The following is a 22,209-nucleotide window of genomic DNA, read 5'->3' on the forward strand; positions in this document are numbered from 1 at the left end:
GAAATGTTAATCTCTAAATCGCGGAGGGGAAAACATTTGCACATTAATTTTGAAATAATTTTGAATTTAAGTGACTTTAGCAGTATGCAAATAAAATGCTAATTTCATCACTCTCCGCACAGCTTTTTGCAGATCATTCGCGTTTCATTAATGTATCAGTTAGAAAATGTGACATTAGAATAAATGAAGCTGGCCGTATAGGTCCGCTGCATTCACCGTCCTCGCCTGTAAAGGACTTTGGTAACCCACTTATGCAGCTGGATTTGCATTGAGTGAATTGAAGCGAAAGATTTAAATGGCATCAGTCTTGCTATTAAAGCAAAGCAAAACATCAGACAAACAGGGAGGAGCAGCTCTCTGTATATGTGTGTGTGTGTGTAAGCAGGGGGAGTGCTGTCCCTTGCCTCTGTGCTCAGTGTGTGCAGCAGCTGCAGCTTTCAGCCTCGGTCTACACTGTAGGGGCCATTCTGCTGTCTGAAAGACTGATAGATACAAAGAGCAGAATGGTGATGAGAGATGACTCAGTGGATAGCGCTGATGGTGCGTTTCAAACACACTCATTCTCCGCTCTGCATATTGCAATTCAACATGTGTATGAAAACAAAAACCACGCACTCGGGTCAAGGATTCGAAACGGGCTCTAAAATAAGCTTTGCACCGTTAGGAGCTGTTTTTGGACGAGGGGGTAACGTGGCCATCAAAGCGTGTGTCGATTTCACAACTGGCCTGAGGGCGTTAAAATCTTGACTGAATTTGGAAGAGAGCAGTCCACCCCCTCCCTCCTTCTGTGATATGCAGTCGTATCTATTGTGGTCCTTAGTCTGCGACACCGGAATAAAAACATGAATACAGATGTTGACCTACGCCTGATGCACACACATATGTTAGAGAGGAAAACCCTGCAAGCGAAGCAATCAATTCTCACACTCTATAGAAACAGGCATGCATGTACACACAAAGGCAGCTCCACACGCATGGCGCCCACAGTCTAATGAGACAAAATCGGCGAGAGTGCATGAATGGAGTGCCCTGTTTCAGCACATGGCACCAAGTGCTGAGCAGAGACAAAGCTCTCATGCAACATTCCCATTCATGGCCTGGCACTGATGGCAGAAAATGGAGCTCACTAGCCAGCTCACAGTATAAAGGTATTATGACAGCCCACTAGTATCTCCCTCCTTCCTCACCATCCCCCACCTTTCTCCCTGTGGGCCCTCGCTACCCACCCCCACAAATCCCAACACACTCTCACCCTTCCGCCAACCTCTCTCATTTTGCACTCACTACTGTTCTCCGTCCCCATCCCCCTCTCCAAAACCTCCATTTCCTCCTGCTCATCATCATCCATAAGGACAAACACCCTCTTTACACATGACATACACCGCGTGCTGCTGGATGAGAATAAATGGTTCATCCCATGTAGAGTTGGAGGTCATGCATGTATGTACAGTATGGTGCCCGTGGGCCAGTACAACCCAACAATAACTCTGGTGACGAACAGCTGATTTTGAACAATACTGGTGGACATATTTGACCATGATTACTATAATACTGTAAGTTGGCATCTAACAATTGTTTTCATGATCAACTGAAGTGTATTTTCTCTGTCAATCGTTTGGGATATAAAATATCAGAAAAGAGTGAAAAATGCTTGACCTAAAGACATGTGTACAATCACCAGAGACAAAGAAAGGCAGCAAATCTTCACAAGAGAAGCTAAAAAAGGACTGTTGTTACTCTATATCACATCAATGATTTTCAAGTGCCAATTTATTTTCTGTCAATTAACTAATTGATTAGTCAATTAGCTGTTTCAGCTTAGTCTGCCAGCTCAGACAGGCGTATTTATGGTTTAAATGCTATGTTGTCTTGCAGATGTTGCTCAGAGGTGGCCTGTTCAACCAACAAGCAATTTTTCTTTCTCACTGTGAATTGTAAAATTAAGCAGCAATTGACATCCTCACCATTAGGTTAGGAACAACTCTTCTAGGTCATAAACAGGCCAACCAAAGAATGATATATTTTTTTTGATCTCCCTGTTTAATTTGAATGAATTTTAGTCAGGCCAAATTTTCCAGTGATTCTAATGAAGAAGCAAAAATGAAAAGATCATCTGAAAAACATTTATTAATTGCCTGGCAACAGATCAGTCTTGTGACCACTTTAATAAGCCATCAAAACTGTAAATTTTACTCTATAGTAAAAGCCTGTGATTTATTACCCATGGAAAGCAATTATAAAATAATAAAGTGAGTATAGCTGTCATCTCTTTCATCAGATGTGAGTGTCAGTGTGAAAAGGGGGTATAGCTCAGTGGTAGAGCATTTGACTGCAGATCAAGAGGTCCCCAGTTCAACTCTGGGTGCCCCCTACTATACTACAATAACACTTATTTTGTTCTATTTCAAACAGTATGTGTCGAAGGTGGAGTAGGCTTACAGTTCAACTTCAGATGCCCCCTGAAACTGTATACACAAAACTCAAGTACCACTTTTCCCTTCTGCCGTCTCACGGGCCAGAAGGCGGAGCTTTGCTCTGGGAATGGTGTTTATGTACATAGCTCTGTTTTCAGTGTCCATGGCAGCCATTGGGAAGCAAACAGAGAGGAGATAACAGCTGCCAAAGTGAGAGAAGTTAAAGAATGTGGAAGAAGGTGTGTGTATTTTTCCGGTGTCACTTTTTGAAATTCTCCCCTTTTTGACTGCGAATTCATGAGGATTGTAGTGTACCAAGTTTACACGTGACATATACTGCATGCTGCTGGATGAATGGTTCATCCCATGTAGAGTTGGAGGTCATGCATGTATGTACAGTATGGTGCCTGTGGGCCAGTACAACCTAACCACAACTCTGGTGAAAAACAGCTGGCTTTGAACAATACTGGTGGACATATTTGATCTGTGAATTCATGAGGATTGTAGTGTACCAAATTTAAACCTTTTTGTCCTGGAAGGATATCCAACACCGTATGAGAAACCCTGGATAGCAGAGAGTGATAGAGCAACATTTAAATGATTATTATCTTGAAGGAGAGCAAAGGTGGATCTCATCCACATCCTTAGTTCGTCTTTATAAATGGTTTCCATGCGCTTGTTTTTTTTTTTTTTTACCTCTAGCTCTTATTTTAGAGAGGCACTGCAAACCAAGAGAAAATAGAGGCAAGGGTTAAGAAAGCCTTCAGCTCGGCACAGAAACAGTTTAAAAAATGTGGCAATTAACGTCCATTTGGTGTTAACTTTTTGCTGCTGACATTTTAGAACAAACCATAGGTTTCTAATGAGGCCAAAGCTATGGCAAGAATATAAAATGTGCTAAGTGTAGAAAACACCATCTTTTGCGCTTGTGTGGCTGTAGCTCAGTGCACACACACCATCTTGCTTTTATCCAACCGAGGGTTTTTGTGTGCTTTCAGTGAGATGCAGCAGCGGTGTGAAGCAAACCGCTAACAAGCAGTGGAAGGCAGGAACAATCCCCCACAGAGCAAAAAGATTTACAGACATGAACACTAGGGCCAATTACAGCACACGTGCACACACAACAACGCACAATTTCTTCACTTATTGATGACATTGATTTCTTGTGCTCAGGGGGTACTTCACTGCCAGCTGATGTGTACAGCACCTGATTAGAGCTGTGATTTATGACTGACCATAAATAATGGCTGTCTGAACTCAGCTAGATTGACCAGAGAGAGGAGAGACGCTCGTGGGGGATGCATGGCGAAAAGACAAATGGGTTAAGCGAGGTAAAGCGGGACACAGGGAACCAGAAGGCCGACGTGAGAGCATTCGGCAGCTCCTGTGCAGAAGCCTGGCTTCACTGTGAAGCTCACTCTCTCGAGCCGGAGCAGACCTGAGACCTGCCAACTGCTGCGCTCATCCACCTCTGCTCCTTTAATGCTCGTTTTACAGAGGACATACAGGCTTTAAGGGAGGTATTAATAGAATGTAAATCACAAACAGGTCCCCGAGGATGTAATATAATGCAACAACACTAATGAGTGACTGATTAACAGTTGTCTTATTAAAGTCTGCCCTTTAGTAGCACCTGACATTTCACTTTAAACAAGTTAATAGCTTAACTTCCACCCCTGTAGCTTGCGTGAAATTGGCACTTAGAGCATCATGAGTCGTGGACATCTATTTCGGGTGTGTCAATGAGTCAATCAGTTATGAACACGCATGACTTCCTGCTGAAATTAATTAGCACTGTGTAATGAAATGTGGCTTTTGCCCTACGGCAGCGGGCTGTTTTAAATCAGACATCTTAGAGGGGTATGCATTGACTTCAAGCTCCGTGTTGCTGTGTCTGACAAGCAGTGGCCAGGCACACACACACACACATGCTGCCATGCAGGAAGGAGAGCACACAGAGGCCAAATGCCACTGCCAGCCGCGGTTGAATTTGTTTTCTCCAGATCAGTAAGGACATCCTTGCCATCACAGCAACTGAACGTTGAGAAGATGATTCTGGCTGAGTTTGTGTGGAAGGAGAAGGGAAAAGAGGGTGTCTGCACACTCAAGGCACATGTTTGGTGTGAATGCATGTGTGTTAACACGCTTACATGTACCCTTACGATGCTCAATATTCTAATTAAAGTTTTATTTGGGGTAAGCTGATGACATTAACCCTTGATAATCTGAAGTCTCCTTGTTAACATGTCAACGCCAACATTCATGTCCACATATAGTGTCTGGTCTGCAGTTTGAGCCTTCTGTTGGCAGCTGCCTCCTCCCTCTTTATTTTTTATTTCAAGCTTTATTTGACAGAGATATAGCTGACGAGTGGCAGGAAGGTGGGGATCGAAAGAGGGGGATGATGCAGCAAAGGGCCACAGGTTGGATTCGAGCCGTGAGGCGCTGCTGCAAGGACTGAGCCTTCGTACATGGGGTGCACGCTCTATCAACTGAGGTAACCCTCGCTCCTCCTGCTCGCTCTTTGACTCCCTCTCTCTTCTTTATTTTGAGTTTTGGACTAGGATAATTCATTTCTCATGTATCATGTTTTCAATAATGGGAAAGAAACTACCTTAATCTATGTCACTTGCGATATATATATATATATATACATACATACATTTATTTTCATCAACAATAAGAAAAAAATAATAATGGTCTTTTTTGTGTCTTTTATGCGAGATAATCTAAGTAATATTTTTGATGAAATGTATCTACAATCTTTCTTGTATCAATCAATCCTTGAGTTTGAGTTTGTGCAATTGGTTTCACATAAAGTGAAAGCAGTTAAATGTTTTCTCACAGATGAACAGACATTGTACAGCAACATCTCAGAGAGAACAACATTTCTCTTCTTATGACAACAATTTGTTTGTTGCCTTGAGGGGATAATTAACCCTCTGCTGGGAACTGGCAGAGGTTAAGCATCTCGCCCAAGGATGCTTCAGCACATCCTTCCAGTTGTGGGATACCCAATCAAAAAAGAAAAATGTCCTGGTAGACTCTGACCTTGACCCCGTTTCTTTTGACAAATCCACAGGACATCATTCATATTTATAACTGGCCATGACTGGGTCATGAATGATGGGGGACAAGGAGCTCCCAAGTTATTATACTTTAATATCTGGGTAATAAGTCAGTGTCAGTGCATAACATTTGTCAGCCTTCATTCTATCTCTCCAAAGCCACTGTGCTCTCAAAGAAGGCTGACTGAGGAGCCCAGTCGCAGGAAGGGTCAGGGTTTATCAAATGACAATCCTAAGAGACAGAGTTGATACAGAGGTCAGCCTGAATTCATTAACATTCTTCACAGAGAACCACATACATGTCACTATACATGACAGATTAAAAGGTGAGAGTCAAGAGGTAAATAGATAACACAGAGTGTGGCAGTAAACCTAATTTTAGTTGGCACAGGTTCAGGGATGTCAATGTCACAGAGACTGAAATATCTGTATAACTTCTGGACAGATCATAAACGCACTCATGGTTCTCAGAGGAGGAATCCTAATGACTCCAGTGATCCACTGATGTCTCCTCTAGCACCACCATGAGGTTTAGTACGAAAGGTCTCGAATCACTGGACGGATTGCCATGCAATTAGCAGCAGACATTCAAATCAAAATTCAAACCTGAGGATGAATTGTATTAACTCGGTGACCCCTTAAATTTTTCATCGGTCAAATTTCAATGTATGAACACACATCTGCAAACAGTCTAACCTGTGTTTAGCACTAGTTAGCATTTTCTCAAGCTACACTAAGACGATCATTTAGCTGACGCTAAGCAATTGGGAGCAATTTGGGGCTCAGTATCTTGCCCAAGGACGCTTCGACATGCAGACTGGAGGAGCCGGGGATCGAACCGGCGATCATCTGATTGGTGGACGACCAGCTCTACCTCCTGAGCCTGTGGCTCAGTACAGCCTCATTAAGCTGCTAGCATGGCTGTAGACGTGATCAAATTATCCAGTTATAAGAATAGCATTTTACAGTAATAGAGTTTACGGACAGTTATCTCCACTGCCATAAGACAGAAGCTTTATTCAGGACACATTTCTCCAAAGTGTGCGTTTATAGGAGAATTTCTGTATTGAAGAGACAAGATTAAACCAGAGATTATATTTTTAATGCTCTCTTTTGTTTCTTATCGTCTCTTTTGGAAGAGAGACAAAGTGATCCATCAGTGCTCTTCAAGCTGAATTTCTTTTCCTAGGCATGACATAGTTGTCCAGTTTCAATGAGTGGATGGAGAAAAATCTGCACCTCTTCTGCTAATATCATAATGATACTTTCACCCAAGCAAAGCAAAATCAAGCAAATACTACTGGCCCATTTTGTGTGAGTTAAATATGCAAGAGTAGTCCCACATATACTGTTTATAACACAGGGTGTTTACCCTTTGATGGACTGGGTACTGGGCATAAATTATCAGTATATCCACTTTCCAGGAATATCAATCAGTACCACTGTCTGAAAACATAAACATGCAATATAAATGCCTCAGTACATGTAACACAAGTACTCACAGAAATGTGTAGTCTCTTGCTCTCCTTGTCTGCAGCTCTCAGTCCATGTTTTTATGCAGAAACACGCCCAGGCTTCTTTGTTACTGTTTGTTAAGGTGTATTCTCTGCAAGCTGTGGTGTATTGAGAGTCACTGGACTTGTGTTTTGTTTATTGTTTCAAGATCATCATCATGCCAGAGTCCACAAAAAAAAGATAAATGAAGTTTCAAAGAAACAGGGCATGCAAGTCAATGCAAAGCTGCCAACATTAGGAATTGATTCACCGTTCCAGCCAAATTCAGCAGATGGTGAGTGAATGCAAACGGAACTGAGCAATCAAATTTCCTACAAAACACTTAAAGGGTGCAGAAAAGGGGAAGAAAGACAAGATTGAAAATGCATAAGAGGGCTGGAGGAGCCGAGACGGAAACACACTGAATGACTGGAGAACAAAAAGAGCCCCGTTGCAGCAATATGTTCTTGCCTACGGTTACACTACTTGTTCCAGTGCAACTTTAATCATGCAATCATGCTTGCCATGTCAACTGACAGGTCTGATTGTGCAAAAATTAGATTTTTCTCACCCTGACATTGGATCTAAACACCAGAAATAACAGAAGCCAGGCTCACACTGTCTGGATGTCGTCCAGCAACAATGAAAAAAAGAAAAAAAACAACACAAAGAGGGGGAAAAAAAGGGACAGAAAGAAAATAACGGAGGAACAGATTTTAATAGGCACAGGATCTGCATGAGAGCTATTTTGAGGCAAAGTTTAGACATAAAGAAATGTGATGTTTATAAAATCAGATTTAAAAAATTGCACTGGAATACAGCCATACCAAAAGAATATAAAAAATAGAAAAAAATATAAAACCCCACCTTCTCTAAGCTCAGAGCACAGACTCCATAAATCGATTGTTAGCCCACGGCAAATCCTTCAGGCCGTCTCGCAGCTGTATACAACAACCTGATGAAATCTACATCGCATTAAAGACCACACAGCGCTATGCTTACATTCGCCACAGTAAAGTCTCTTCTTGTTTAAGTCTATGTATGGCTTGTGTTATAATCGTTGACAGTATATATTAGGGTTATAATAAGAGATAAAATAAACATGAGTATGTAATGCAAGATGGAAAAAAATCATCTCCAAGCTCCAAGTTGTTTTGTATTCACGTTACATAAAAGGTTTTACCTGCTGTCCAGGCAGCCTATATTGTGTTAAAAGTAAATAATACCATTTATTTCTGCATTTTTCTGCAACATCTATTCATCGTGTTTACGTAAATTCAGTGATTTTCTCTTCATAAACTCATTGATGACATCCTCACTGTATGTCCTGTATCCTCACTCTTTTAACAGTGTGGCAGAGCTGTATTCGTTTACTGTGGATGATGATATTTGTCACAGCGGTGAGCAGTGACATCTGAAAAAACATGTCATTTTTGGTATTTAATTGACAGCATGTCATCTTTAATTTTTGCAAGGGAGAAGCGGAACAGCAGCCACAGACAGGCTGCACACCTCTAACTCCTCAGCAAGGTAAGCATTTTTAATAAAACAACACAAGTTTGTTTCGCTGCATTGTAAACAGACGATTCTGATAAAGTGGCAGCTCAAGGAGCATTTGCCGTAGGATTAAAACACATTTGCTGCTATCAGAAAGCGAATAAGAATATGTGATGAAAGGATTGAATCTATTAGTGTACGAGACAGGTTCGCTGAGACAATCACACTGTGCCAGCTGAGGAAGCTGAACTGCTGCTCTCCCCTCCGGCCTGCGCGTACAGTCACTAAGTCATTATCATTCACAGAACAAACACGTTCCTAATGTAATCTTTATGTAAACGGTCTGTCTTAAGGCTGAGAGTTCCCTCGACTCCTAAATGCATTCAAGACTCCGCTGTGCAACAAAGGCCCAAACCAATAATAAACAGAGCCGACGGCACAGAGCTATTTAAAGTTCGGCCTTTAAGCATTTCTGTCAAGTGAATCTTCTTTCCACCCGTCCTTTTTTTGTTTTAGATGTCGAGTCTCGAAGTGTTAGCCCGTAAGGCTATTATCAAGGCTACCCTAGTAACATGAGAGCATCTGTGTGCGCCTTTGGGCTTTTTCCTACCCATCACACCATCGTGGGCTATGGCTCAGATAATCCTGAGGCCTTGTGGCCATAGAAACCCATTCATGTATAAATTTTACTTTGCTTAAGCATGACTCCAGGAGAAGAGACAGAGAGGACAGGACAGGGCTGTCCTGAGAGACACATCACGTGTTGCTGATAATAGGAAAGAAAGAGTTGCTGCTTTGGTGTTTGGTTGTTCAAAATATATCTAAGTATGTATTTGCACCAGCACATTCTGTATTACGATCACAATCAAATCACCACGTCCTCCGTCTATACTCAAATTAACAATTACTAAATGCTGATTATCTTCTTATGAATATTCAGTGGGGTCTTGTGCGCCTGTCTTTGCCTTTTCCTCAGACTATTCATGATCCTGCTGCTTGCTTTTCTCTGTTTTATAAATAATTTATACTTTTCAGTTTCTTGGTCAGATAAAATACAAAATCTACTATTTCTGGCTCTGGAAACGTTTGGCCTCATTACTTTACTAAACACCCTTACTCAATAATGAAAGAAAATCTTAATGCAAGCATTTCGCATGATATATAAGTTCAATTTGTAGCAATATTTCCATCCTTCCATCTATTTTCCATAACCGCTTATCCTTAACAGCGTCGCAAGGGACTGGAGGCGATCCCAGCTGACATTGGGTGAGAGGTGGGGTACATGCAGGACAGGTTGCCAGTTCATCATAGACTGATTAAAAAAAGTTTTCTCTCATATTCTTAATTAATCTTTTGTTTATTTTGTCTGTAAACTATCAATTTATTTATTTACTCTTAACCGATCATTAATCTAAAACCAAAAGATTGTATCCTTGTATTGCTTGAACCACTGAATGTTTGCTTACTAAAAATGACCGAAACTATAAATCGATTATAATATGGCTGCTGATTAATCACTGATGATTTCTTTTTAGCGCCAGCAGTTGTTTGGATTTTTTTCACCAGTTTGTTTGGAATAAAACTCAATTTCTTGTCAGACAGACCTGTGAGCCACACAGTCTATAAAACATGGAAATATGTCAGAAAATGATCCCTTATTAGACCGATGACACCTGTCATGCTTAAAAATTTCATCTCGCCTAAATCCAGATTCTGCCTGCAACATATCTCCAAAACCTTCTCCAGTTATTTCCGAGGCTCCAGTTCAATCTACTCGAAGGTATGAGGCTTCCATAGTAAACTGTATAAACACTGACCCTGACCCCCAAGCATCTTAGTGTCTTGGAGGAACATGTTGTATATGGAACAGTGACTAAAAATAACCTTGCTCTAGCTTGTCTCTCTCTAGATTTTTATTAGTGTCACCTCTTGTATTTGCTCAATTGAGTGCAATTATTCTGTAAGACATTTAAAGAGGCAGCACTCTGCTGGGTCAAAGAGACTACGCCCCTGGTGTTTACATGCTAGTATGACTCAGTGTTTGTATTAGCAAAGGCAGAGATAGAAATCGAAAAAACTTTAAGGGACTGAAGAAATTGCATCGAACAAACAAAATCCTTTTTGCACTGGACAGGTAAATTCCTCGTCTGCATTTATCATGTGCTAAATAATTAGCTCTGTGACCCAATAATGGAGGTCATGACTTTTTGTAGCATGGCAAGCACTGGCAAGGAGGAGGGGAGGCAACAGCTGACACAGCACTGATGAAAAAATGGGAGTAATATGAGAATTTGGTTATTGTTACAGTGAATCATTACTACATGAGCAACAAAAATACCCAAAAATGTCCTCCCTGTGTCCTCAACTACGTAGGTTTTTGCATCTTTCTGCACATTCTGTGCATTAATGTGGGTGTTTTGTGTGTTTGTGCTCCTGCCTCAGTGTGTGGCCGCCATGCAAGGCGGTGACAGGGTGTCGACCGCGGTCTGTGAACCTGGCTGCTCTGCTCAGCTCCTCCTGTGACAGAGAGCGAGGGGGACATCGCCCGAGCATGGGTGTCCCAGCTGGGCCAATCAGGCGTAAGCCCTCGTGGACGGCTCAGCGCATGCTTTCTGCCGTGTGCAGCGCTGTGTAACGGTTCCCCTTATGGATTTTAATATGCTCTCCACAGTGTGAGTGGCGCTCCGCTGATCACTCGTGTGTGTTTTTGTTCAGATAATGAAGGTGACTCTGTGTGTTTAATGAAATCTCTGCGTCATCCTTCGCTGCACCTATGTTGATTGTGTTTCATGGGATCACACAGAGTCACGTGACTGAACACTGTGGGTTTGTTAAAAACTTTAAACTTTGACTGCTGTGTGTCTCTGAAACCAGTAACTGTGTTTTGGGCCTGAAGCTGTTACCTTAAAAATATCCAAAGAACAGACATAAAAGAAATGCTTCCCTCAGGATGTTGTTCCTACCTCTTCAACACCACTGAAACCTTTAAAGCTTTCCCATGAAACTCAACAACAGCTCCAGCATGTTGACCCACTGTAAAAACATTATTATGTTCAAGCAGGCAAACTGAGGCTGAAGCTGATAGACTTTTCAAATTTCTGAGATTTCACTAATTACATCCAACTGCTGTACGTAAGTACAATTTACATACTTGATACCAGATACTGCGCTACATCTATGAGGCAGATATCACAATGATTGATTCCCTTAGTTTATTTGACAGCTATAGTAACTAGATTTATTGTAGATTGTAGAGCTGCAATAAACAATTTTGAATTGATTAATCTGTCGACCATTTTCTTGATTAACGGATCAGTTGTTTGGTCCATAGAATTGCAGAAAATGGTGTAAAATCAGAATCACTAACACACCACCAACATGACTGGAGCAGCACCACTTACTACTTACTACCACGAGCAGAAGCAGAGATGGAAGTGAAACAACAGGTCATGAGTCACATGAGCATACAGCCAAATGTTACCTCAGCACTGCTGAACTCAGGGATGCGACTAAAACAGCGAGAAAGATTGTGTCATTGGACACTGACAGTTGAATGAAAGGCATCTCTCGGCCTTAGCTCCTGTCACATTGTGACTCCGCCCCTAACGCTGACCTGAGGGAAGTGGCATAAGACCTGTCACCCCGCATCACGGCCCGGGCCACGACAAGCCAAGCTCATATATGTAAATGTGTCAGCATGCACAGATTCATGAGTCTGACGTATCAGCTTGAATATGCATGTTCAACGCTGAGTGAAGCGTAAACAGTCTAGTACATCTGTGTGCGTGCGTGTGTGTTTTCAGGCACAGTGTGTATGTCTGAGCTGATCCTGGTATGTTGTAGTGACATTCCCGGTGGGAAGGAGCCTCACGACTGTTTTCATTTGCTAGACTGCCCATATCTCTTCATGAGTATAGGCTGTGTGGAAGTGACATCTGATTTCATCCGCACTCAGTGGGGTTCCCCCTGTCTGTCTGTCTGTCTGTCTGTCTGTCTGTCTGTCTGTCTGTCTTACTACTGCTTTTCTCTGTTTCACTTCTCAGTTTATTTGACTGTTGGTCAGACAAGATGGAAAATTTAGAGAAATGGGTTTGGTGCTTTGGGAACTTATGGTGTCATTTCATATATTTTGATAATGTAAACATAATAAATTACATAATTCTCCTGTGGTGTCACGACAGAACGGACTGCGGGTCTCGAGTCACCCTGAGTCACAGAGAGCGTCACACAACCCTCACTACCGCTCATCATAATATTTGGAGTCTCCCCTAAAATATCAATGCGTGTTCTGTACAAACGCACGCTAAAGACCACGCATAGCAGATGCGTCAATATCACGATATAACGAGTTAAATTAAGGCAATACGTGAAGGTCAAAAATCTTCATTTATGGCTCATACCGTGAAGCTCATGAATTCTAAAATTAATGACAACTTAATTACCATCCAGTTTTAATCTTCACAACTATCTAAAGACACGCGGCACATCTCAGTAGCCTCACTAATTATTTTCACGCCGATTCTACGGGAACAAATTTTCGCTACATTCATTCAATCTTCAAGATGAAACTACTCTGCCAGAAAATGACTGTTTGCTCCTCGAAGAAATAGTTCCAACTCATCATCCTAATCCATCAATTACATCCATAATGTACGTTCCAAATGGCCCCATCAGTACATTTGAACCAAGCTGCTTACTTTAAGGAAAGGGAAAATGTACCATTAGGGAGTAAAAGTGGGTGTATTTGATGACCTCTCACTATTCTAATCACCTGGTAATTACACAGAGAGCAGAGCACCTTCCCTCTGCTCTAACTTTAACGCCGTTTACGCAAACTGGCAACCATTAAAAACACAGAGCAGGGTACACAGTGTCAAGCAGAGGGAATCCAGACTAGTTGGCAGGCGTAAAGACAGTTTCCCTCTGTGTGCTGCGCTCTACGGATTAAGGCTGGCAGTGTGCTCACATCTGCTAAACAAGATAATACCTTGATATTTCACGTTGCGCAGTTAGGAGAAGCTGCAGCGGCGAAGGATCTCCCATCATCTCCCCGTACTTCTCAACTCATCCACAACGCTGCAGTCCCCAACAGCTCTTGCGTGTACTTTTCTTGAGACGCCAGTAGCATGATATGTTGACTGTGTTTGTGCTGCAAAACACCTGCTCCTCATATACAAGTGGGTGTGTTTTTGATGTAGTGGCTAGAAGCATGAAATTTACCTCTGACTGTACTGGCTCCACATCACACATTCTGAAGGGAAAATTGGGAAAAACAGGAAGTGGATTACTCCAATTATTCAAAATAGCTGCCTATAAAGCATGTAATTGACTTAAACACATCCCGCAGACATTTCACTTGACAATTACAATGATTGTAAGTGCCTGATTTAATTGCAAACGACTAATATAAAGGCATTCAAATAAGAGCATAAAAGGTAGAGGATTCGATACACATAATATTCTGGTATTTTTTAGTGGAAATGAAGCAATTTAGGACTCAAGGCTATCATCTATGAGTGATGCTGTGTGTTACTGTATAATGCACATCTGGCTAAGAGCGGCGGGGCTTTCATGTTGATGTTATCTTGACTGGTTAGCAGCAAACACTGCAGTTTAACTTGACATTAAACATGCGTGCCATGCTGTGTATGTATGGAAACATTTCCATTTATGTATTTATACGTACGCAGTTAAATATAAGATGAAACCACCGTGCTCTCTGCATTCCGCTCTTGAAAAGTCTCTTGAAAGGTTGCAAGCAAACCTCCTGAGGTTTTAATTCAATATACCATTATTGATTACAACTCCCAGGGGTATGATTCCAGCTTTTAACTGTACATTGAAAGAGGCACAGAATAATAAATTCTACACTATATGGCATTATTGATTTTCCAAGCATCATTAATCATTACAAATTCAATAGTGTGGCGTTTAAGCTCACACAAAACACATTTTTAAGGTATGTATGCTTTGCTTGAATATTTCCATTTCATGCTACAATTCAAAAGTAAATATTGTACTTTTTACTGAATTACTTTTAGTTGCTTCTCAGATCGAGATTTTACAAACAAAACACATGATGAATTTATAAAGTATGAGAGATGTAAGAGATTTGAGTACTCTCTCTCTCTCAAACTACAACAGTCTCGCACATTAATACAACAATAACAAATGTTCCAATAATATAATATATGATAATATAACAAACACAGGGGCCATGCTTAAGTAACATATTCTGGAAGACTTAAGTAAAGGATCTAAAGACTTTCTCCACCACTGGTGCTTTTTCCACTTTTTAGGCATCTCTGCAGAAGGTAAATTGTTTAATGTGTGCTCTAAATTTCATACTTTCTTCATGACGCTACTTTGTCAGTCTTTGCATATTACACTTTTTGGGCCCGTTTTCTTGGATGGACTCTTTTTGGAAACACAGTTGCAAATGTTTGTGTTTTCACAGATCATTGGATATGTTGTCAATCAACCCACCAGTCAGCTAAGAGGCTATGTAGCATTCCTCAGACTTTTCTAGAACGTCTTCTGATCATTTACATCCATGCACAATTTATTGCTTATATCTGCCAAATCATAAGGGGTTTTTTTGGTAGCAGTGTCTCCAAGAGTATAAGAATACAGAATATTTTAAATGAAAAAAATGACAGGAGCACATTGGCCATGATACTAACTGAAGTGATAGGGCATTTCCTTGCTGCCACACAGAATCTGCTCCTCATCGCTCTCTCTCTCAGTGCTGAGCTGCACAGGGCTCGACCTCCCCTCCTCCCATATTGCTACAAGTTTCTCCTCAAATCCACAAGGAGTGAAATAATGGTCTTGGGAGGTGGGGGGTTGCAGGCAACAAGGCAGTAAGGGGGATCAGACGACAGAGATGGACTGCCTCAAGAAAATAATTTCACATACAGAAAATGTTCATTACGTCTACAGAATGCAAGGCTGTGAAATGCCAGAACTGCACTTACTATATGGAAATACAGAAGACGGGGTGGAGGACAAATGGAAGCAGATATGCCTCTACTGGCAGCTTTCCAAATAAATAAATTCTAAATAAATACATACGATCCATATGTTATGTAAAAGGCCAACATCATTCACTAGCTCTAATCTCTTTCAGTTGCAATACCCCAATCCATCACAATGACTTTACATATAGCCATGATTCTCTGAAGCACAGGGGAGAAACTCATTATGGTGGCTCATTTTTTGAGCCATTGCTGCTGTGGCGTTGACAGATGCTCCACACAGAAACCAGCATGGCATATTTCAAAGGCATCCAGCACAATGAAATGGTTTCTCATCAGGGTGAATAATGCGTGCCGCTGGTCGATCCCCAGGTTAACCGCTCTGAGTGGTGGGTGTGTTTCTCTTGATATATTGACTTCAGGAATGAGGAGATAATCAATGAATCAGGGAATATGTGTGTGCAGGGGCTGTCAGAGCAGCACATTCGGTTGTAAGAGGCTTTTAGAGCTAGAGCACCATGGTAAAGACACTACCATGGATAAATAGATGCACCACCTTAGCCCAAGCTTACCTGGAATGGTAGCTGTTAGAAATGTGGTATTGTTGTGTTCTTTAAGAACTATTTAGTTTAATTTATTAAGCAAATAACCTCATTATAGTAAGCACTACTGCTGCAATTAGCATTTTTTCTCATCCAATTTTAAATTATTCGCCCCTGTAGCTTCTGATAATGTGATAATGCCTTTAATACAGCACTTCCCAATACAAAGCACTACAACGCCCACCAACTAAACAAGCGTTTAGGCAAAGCTTCTCAACTCTGGTGAAATATATGCATTAATAATTAATCTCAAGAGTTTTCCAATAAAGTCTGCATGCACTTCCACTAATTTGAACAGCTCCTGCAGGATTCTCTGCACCGCCCATCTACACCATGTTCTACTGCTGAAATGGTTTGAGAACAAAAGACTGTGAGACACTGGGGCTCACCCTCCAAACTTGTTTAGCATGGCTTTTTAAGGATACAATTCTGTTTGATTTGAAACTCATGGGCAGACATATGGACTCCAAATTAGCATCTTATGCCAATTAGACGCTGCTTCCCAAAAGCACGTTTGTACAGAGAAGTTGCCCTCTTGTTGCTCACAGCTTGGCCTTCACCAACGTGCTACAAATACAAAAGATAATGACAATAATAAAGAAGAAAATCCAGAGCGAATTCAAACAGATGTGAACCACAAAGATCCAACCGTCGTCCATGCGTTATGGTGCCACATGGCGCGTCCATGAACCCCGACATTCACTCTCACCAGGTCTTCCATTGGCTTAGAAATGAGCCACATAAAGACATAAATAAATATCTTTACAATAAAGAGAATAAATGGATAAATTCTTACCGCTATGCGAGTCTGTGAAGATACTTTAAGATATAAGATGATCCTTTTTTCTGGGAGGGGAAGGTCGTTTTGGACTTGGTGAGGTCCAAACTTGAATCTCGCCGTTAATGATGTGCTCCGTTTGTCGGGAGGAACCAGCAGGCTGTTGACTGATGTGATTTTATTCTACCTCAGAGCATCGCTACAACATATGTACGCACTCTTTGTCCATGTCCTCCACACGCTTCTGTCTTCAGTCGAGGAAACGTCGATTAAACTATGTGGTCTGTTGCGTAAAACCGGTGCCAAAATTCCTGCGGGCCCATTCCGTTACAGAGATGCTAGACAATAGTCTGCTCATTTTGGCACGGACAGAACCTCCTCCGCTGCCAGGAACAGTTGCATCGGTTGATTAAAACCAAATCTTGAGAGCTAATTGGTTCATATCACTGAGGCTGGCTCGAGACCATCGCTCACATGTGCCAGTTGTCTCCGGTTCTGTCTTTCGGCTCCCTCATCTTTTTCTTCTTCGCAGGAGGAGTGGACAGTGGAGTTGCCGATCTGTTGATCACCGGGGGTCCACCTACGTCCAGCTGAGTCTTTGTGTCGTATTTATCAGGACCGGGCTTTCCGCCGTGCGCCACATACAGCGTGGCACCGGCTGGATGGGGGTCTCGTTGAGTGACAGCTGGATTCTCTGACTGAGAGCTCGGCGAGACGTCTCTGCAGGGGAGCTGTGGAGCTGGATGCTGCGCGTACACGTCTTTGACAGTGCGCGCACCCGACAGGTTTACACATCTTGGGTCCACAAACATCATCCTGAAAGAAACAAAGTGTATTCCCACTGATTCCTCCTGTTTGTCTGTGATATAGTTTATAATGGTATAATAACATAACACAATCACGTATTTTTATATATAAATATTTGAATTCTACTGTGAAATTTACACTGTAAATTTACAGAAAACACATCCGTTTTTTACAGTAGTTTTCTGTTTTTATCAAATACGAAACTATAGACAGAATTATAGAAATTATCTATAAATCAACAACCAAACTGTTATTTTGCATTTACATGCCAATAATGACAAATTAAAGTAATTTCTTATTTTTGTACAGAAATATGACTATACTATTTATACGGTATTTTTCTGTTTTCTTAAATTGCATACATGTAATTCATGTAAAATGACAATAAATATCTGTAATTGTGTGGCTCATTATGTAAATGTTTATGTCCATACTAACAATTTCACATTTGTAGCACAAGTGTAGCATTTAATGAATGTACTTTTACATTCTTAATCTAATTCTGGATGCAAATTTAGCAAAGAAGATTTCTAAAAAAAAATGTTTTTAACTCTCTGTAGTCATGTTAGTATCACCACTTTATTGGAGGTGTTTGACCGTAATAATTCAGGAAACACCTGTAAAATAACAGCGTTTCTCTGCAAAACCTTGACTGAAAATTTATAGTGTTTAATTTTTATGTAGTTTTATTTTATGTTTCTTTGTTTGCCAGTGCATTTAAAACGTAGGGTTACTATATTTTATGTGTTGAGGTGATGCTTCATGTTTTTCCTTTTTATTCAAATCTGTTGAACTGGTTCACAAACTATTAAAATCACATTCAATCAAGAGCCTTTATTTATACTGAGCAAGAAAATGTTATTTCTCTTGTAGCTTTTAAACAATTTAAAGCAAGTGAAAAAGATAATTGACAAAAAGCAAATAATAAATTTAAATATTTGAAAAAAAGAGCATTGTAAGTACACTGAGTAGTCAAAGAGCAGTGAAATGGAAAGTTACAGCAGAACAGTTTGTTCTCTGAACAGTGTCGGCTTTGTTCTGGTTTGGTCTGGTTTGGTTTGTGGTGACTCTCAAAGATGTGTAGCACTGCGACTTGCTGTTCACGTGGAGCCCACAAAGCTTGGATAAAGCCCACAGGATGGAAAACAGAGTGACACAACTGGAAGACCCCGTGACAAAAATGAAAGATTTCACCACCGGGCCGCAAACTATATTCCACAGAAACGACTGAAGGACACAGGATGCTTCAATCTCTGATTCCATAAAGTCACAGGAGCATCGTGCTGAGAAATGAGTGGAAATGATTTGGAGGTGCTTTACCACTTGTGGGCAGCTCGCATGTGTGAGGGCCCACGTCTGGTCTCAATCTCCTTTTGTGGAAGGCCTCGAGCTAGGGAACACATATGGCTCATGTGAAACTAGCTGGTTGCTTCAGGTTTGCAGCTTGATTGTTCTAAAGCCCTCTATTCTGCAGCACTCTACCCATGCATGTGCAGCCTCAATCAGCCTGTGAGCTAAACTCTGAGATGGGTTGACCTCTGGATCCTCTGTGATTAGACCATGATTCAGGATTGTTGGTCCTTCTGGTGCCCTAGGGTGCAGGAGTCACACAGTCATGCGGTTGTGTATTTTTTTTTGTGAGCTCCGACCTTGCCAGACCTCAAATTGCCACTGACCTGCTGGGCAATGATGGCGCCCTCCTGTGTTTCTGTAGGATAGGCTACGTTCAAGAGAGAGATGTCAGAACATATATAATGATCTTTGTTGACTGGACAAAGCGAGGATAGATTCGGGGCTTTTTGAAAAAAAAACTTTTGAATGAATGGAGCCAGACTGAGACACGGTTTTAAAGAAAGTGGCACATTTGTGATTCTGATTCCAGGCAATGAAAAAACTTTTTTGAATATTAATAGTAAATTCAATACACTAGATGAATAGACATGAAGTCTAAAGTTAAAATTATATCTTTAAATAATAACAGATGCTATTTGTAACTGCAAATAACCTGCAGCTATGGAGAGATGATGAGGCAACGGGGCCTCATTTTGTAGTTGTTTTTCTGCTTTTAGTGGCCATTATGTGCTCCTTTGTACACGTTTTGTATCATGTTATTGTCATTTTACATCTTTTGGAGTTTTGATGTTGTTTTGAAGCATTTTTTTTTTGGTAATTTTGTGGCACTGTGTGATTGTTTTGGTTGTCTCCGTAGTTGTTGTAGTCTTTGTCTTGCATCTCAATGTGTTCATTTCGAACAAGACACGTCAACAGTCACTTCATACGGAGGGTTTATTCTGGTAGGCCTTTTCAGAAAACCATCCACACCAACTACCAATCTCTGACTCTGGCAGGGGGAGCAGGAAGAAGTTCCCATTTAACCTCAAGTTATTCACAACCTGCAGACAGTTTTTGGAGTCATGACATTGTTCCAAGGGCTGACTCAACCTTCATCATCTTCATTCAGCCCATAGATCTATTAATGATTTGTATAAGTGGCCACTACTTTGCTATAAGAAGACGGTCATGAAATTGCCTGACCCGCCTGTAGCTACCTACTTAAGGCTGGATGTTCTGGAGGGAAAGGTCTGCTCATGATTTTAGCAGGATGAGACAAGTGTGATGGAGTCACACATACACACATGACAGGGGAAGCTGTGTAGGTGAAGAAAGATAGGCTAAGATGAAGGAGAGGTAAGAGCAGAGGACAGATTCATTGCGGGAAAAGGTGACTGATGATGTGATCGAGAGCAGATGGAGGTGAAAAGGAAAAAGGGAAATGGGCAGCCTTGCAGGAGGAGTGTGGCCCTAGATGGCCCTATACCGAGGCAGAGCCTTGCTCCTGTCTATATTTAGCACAGGGACCACAGATTGTAACGAGTGCTCGGGGGCCTTGTGTTCAGACCAGAAAGAACTGCTGCCATCCGTCTCAGCACCCAGGGGCCAGGCACGATCCCGGATCACGCCAGTGCAAGGGAGGAGAGATGGGTCGATGTCATCTGAGCACACATTTACTTCACACATGCAGAATTGATCACAATTTGTCAAAGCAGAAGCGAGGGGATACAAACCCTGAAAGCTTCTGCATGTCGATACCTTGATGAGATGGGTGACATCACTGCACTTAGCTCTTCCTAATGGGGCCTTCATGTTTACAGTGATCTCTTCATTTCTCCTTCCCCTAAGCATTTGAAAAGGGCACAATATCCCCCATCACAAACTACCCTCGTCTGCTGTAATAAAAAAAAAAAAATCTCCACGCTCTGGACAGGATTGACATTCAGTCCAAATGTCAGAGCAGCTCAAGCCATTTTTGCAAGACAGTTTTTACCTTCCCCATCTCCACCACCTCCAGGATTGTCAGCGGTGACTGATGAAGGGCTAAGCCGATCAGACGCAGCAGTCCTTTAAAGGTGGGACAAGATTCACCCATCAAGCCACTCTTGATGTGTAGTTCAACTCTGCTCTGTAGAGTGATTATCTGTGTCTTAACATCAAATATTTGTCACCCGCGGGCTCGGAAGATTGACAGTTTCATCTTTCACAAAGCACAGAGGCTGCGGTCAGCTCTTGATCCGCTCCTGCAGCATGATCTACTTCTCCTCTGTGTTCGGACAAAGACTTTGGATGACACAAACCCTTGTCACTTTCTACAGGTGATATCTGCATGGGCATCTTCATTCATACAAACAAGACAAATGTCATAACTGGGGTGAATAAGAATATTAATTTCTATTGCAGTCTAATTTCTTTGATATGGGTTTAACTACAAATGACGAGTGAAGATGTCAGGAGACAACAAACAAATCACAATTGGATTATTTCATTTCAAACATTAAAATATTTTTGGTTTACATGAGTAATTAAATAGATGAATGCTGAAAATTAAAGCAAGCTAATATTACTTACCTGTTCAACTGCACCCGGCTTGCCCAGCTTTGGTTCCTCTGCTCTCAGTCAGCTTTCGCCCATGCTGCAGGCCTGAAAACTCTTCCTGCTGGTCCAAAACACCTGTAGTATAAACACTAACACTCCCCTGGTGCTCTGAGCTCACAGTCCTGACAGCCTGGCTAACAAACTGAGCTAACATTTGCTAACAGCAGCTGTTTACTTCACTGTCCCTCAGGAAACTGTAAGAGTGTCGAGGCGAAGCAGCCAGTGGACATCAGAGGGAAAAACAGAAAATATTTTCTCCATAAAATATGATCCAGTTTCACCAAAAATCAGTGAAATATTTTGAAACTTTACCGACTTCATGCAAAGCATCGTACCCAGAGCACAGTTACATAGTACAGAAACAGACATACGGGGCTCAGAGTGGGAATGCCAGAGGCACCATTCACCTGATTACAAGTCAGTGTAGCAAAAGGATTTCAAATCTGTTATTTTTAAAGTTACACAATGTTGCTTTGAGCGTTTTCCAAACTTTCAAGACTTTGCATGAACCCTAGCAACATCTGTCATCTTTGACTTGCAGCATCGTTCTTCTTCTTTTCCCTTCATACAGTCATGTGACACTAACCTTTGCTTCCTCTCTGCCTGCCTCAAACCATCCCACAGCCTGTCCATCCGTCACCG

General features: G+C 41.5%; 1 protein-coding gene and 1 non-coding gene across 2 annotated transcripts in view; one reads left to right on the forward strand and one right to left on the reverse strand.

Annotated features, from left to right (window-relative positions):
* Positions 1 to 21,568, reverse strand: part of gjc1 (gap junction protein gamma 1) — a 44,330-nt gene extending 22,762 nt beyond the window's left edge. The window contains exons 1-2 of the mRNA XM_027285907.1: positions 21,541 to 21,568; positions 16,849 to 17,646 (exon numbers count right to left, since the gene is read on the reverse strand). The gene's annotated coding sequence lies outside the window, so the exon portion shown is untranslated. The remainder of the gene's footprint in view (positions 1 to 16,848; positions 17,647 to 21,540) is intronic.
* Positions 2,300 to 2,371, forward strand: trnac-gca (transfer RNA cysteine (anticodon GCA)). Its single transcript has one exon. It is a non-coding gene; the product is annotated as a tRNA-Cys (tRNA).
* Positions 21,569 to 22,209: the final 641 nt, after the last annotated feature.

Source organism: Larimichthys crocea, chromosome XII (genome assembly GCF_000972845.2).
Source record: "Larimichthys crocea isolate SSNF chromosome XII, L_crocea_2.0, whole genome shotgun sequence".
NCBI classification, from domain to species: Eukaryota; Metazoa; Chordata; class Actinopteri; family Sciaenidae; genus Larimichthys; species Larimichthys crocea.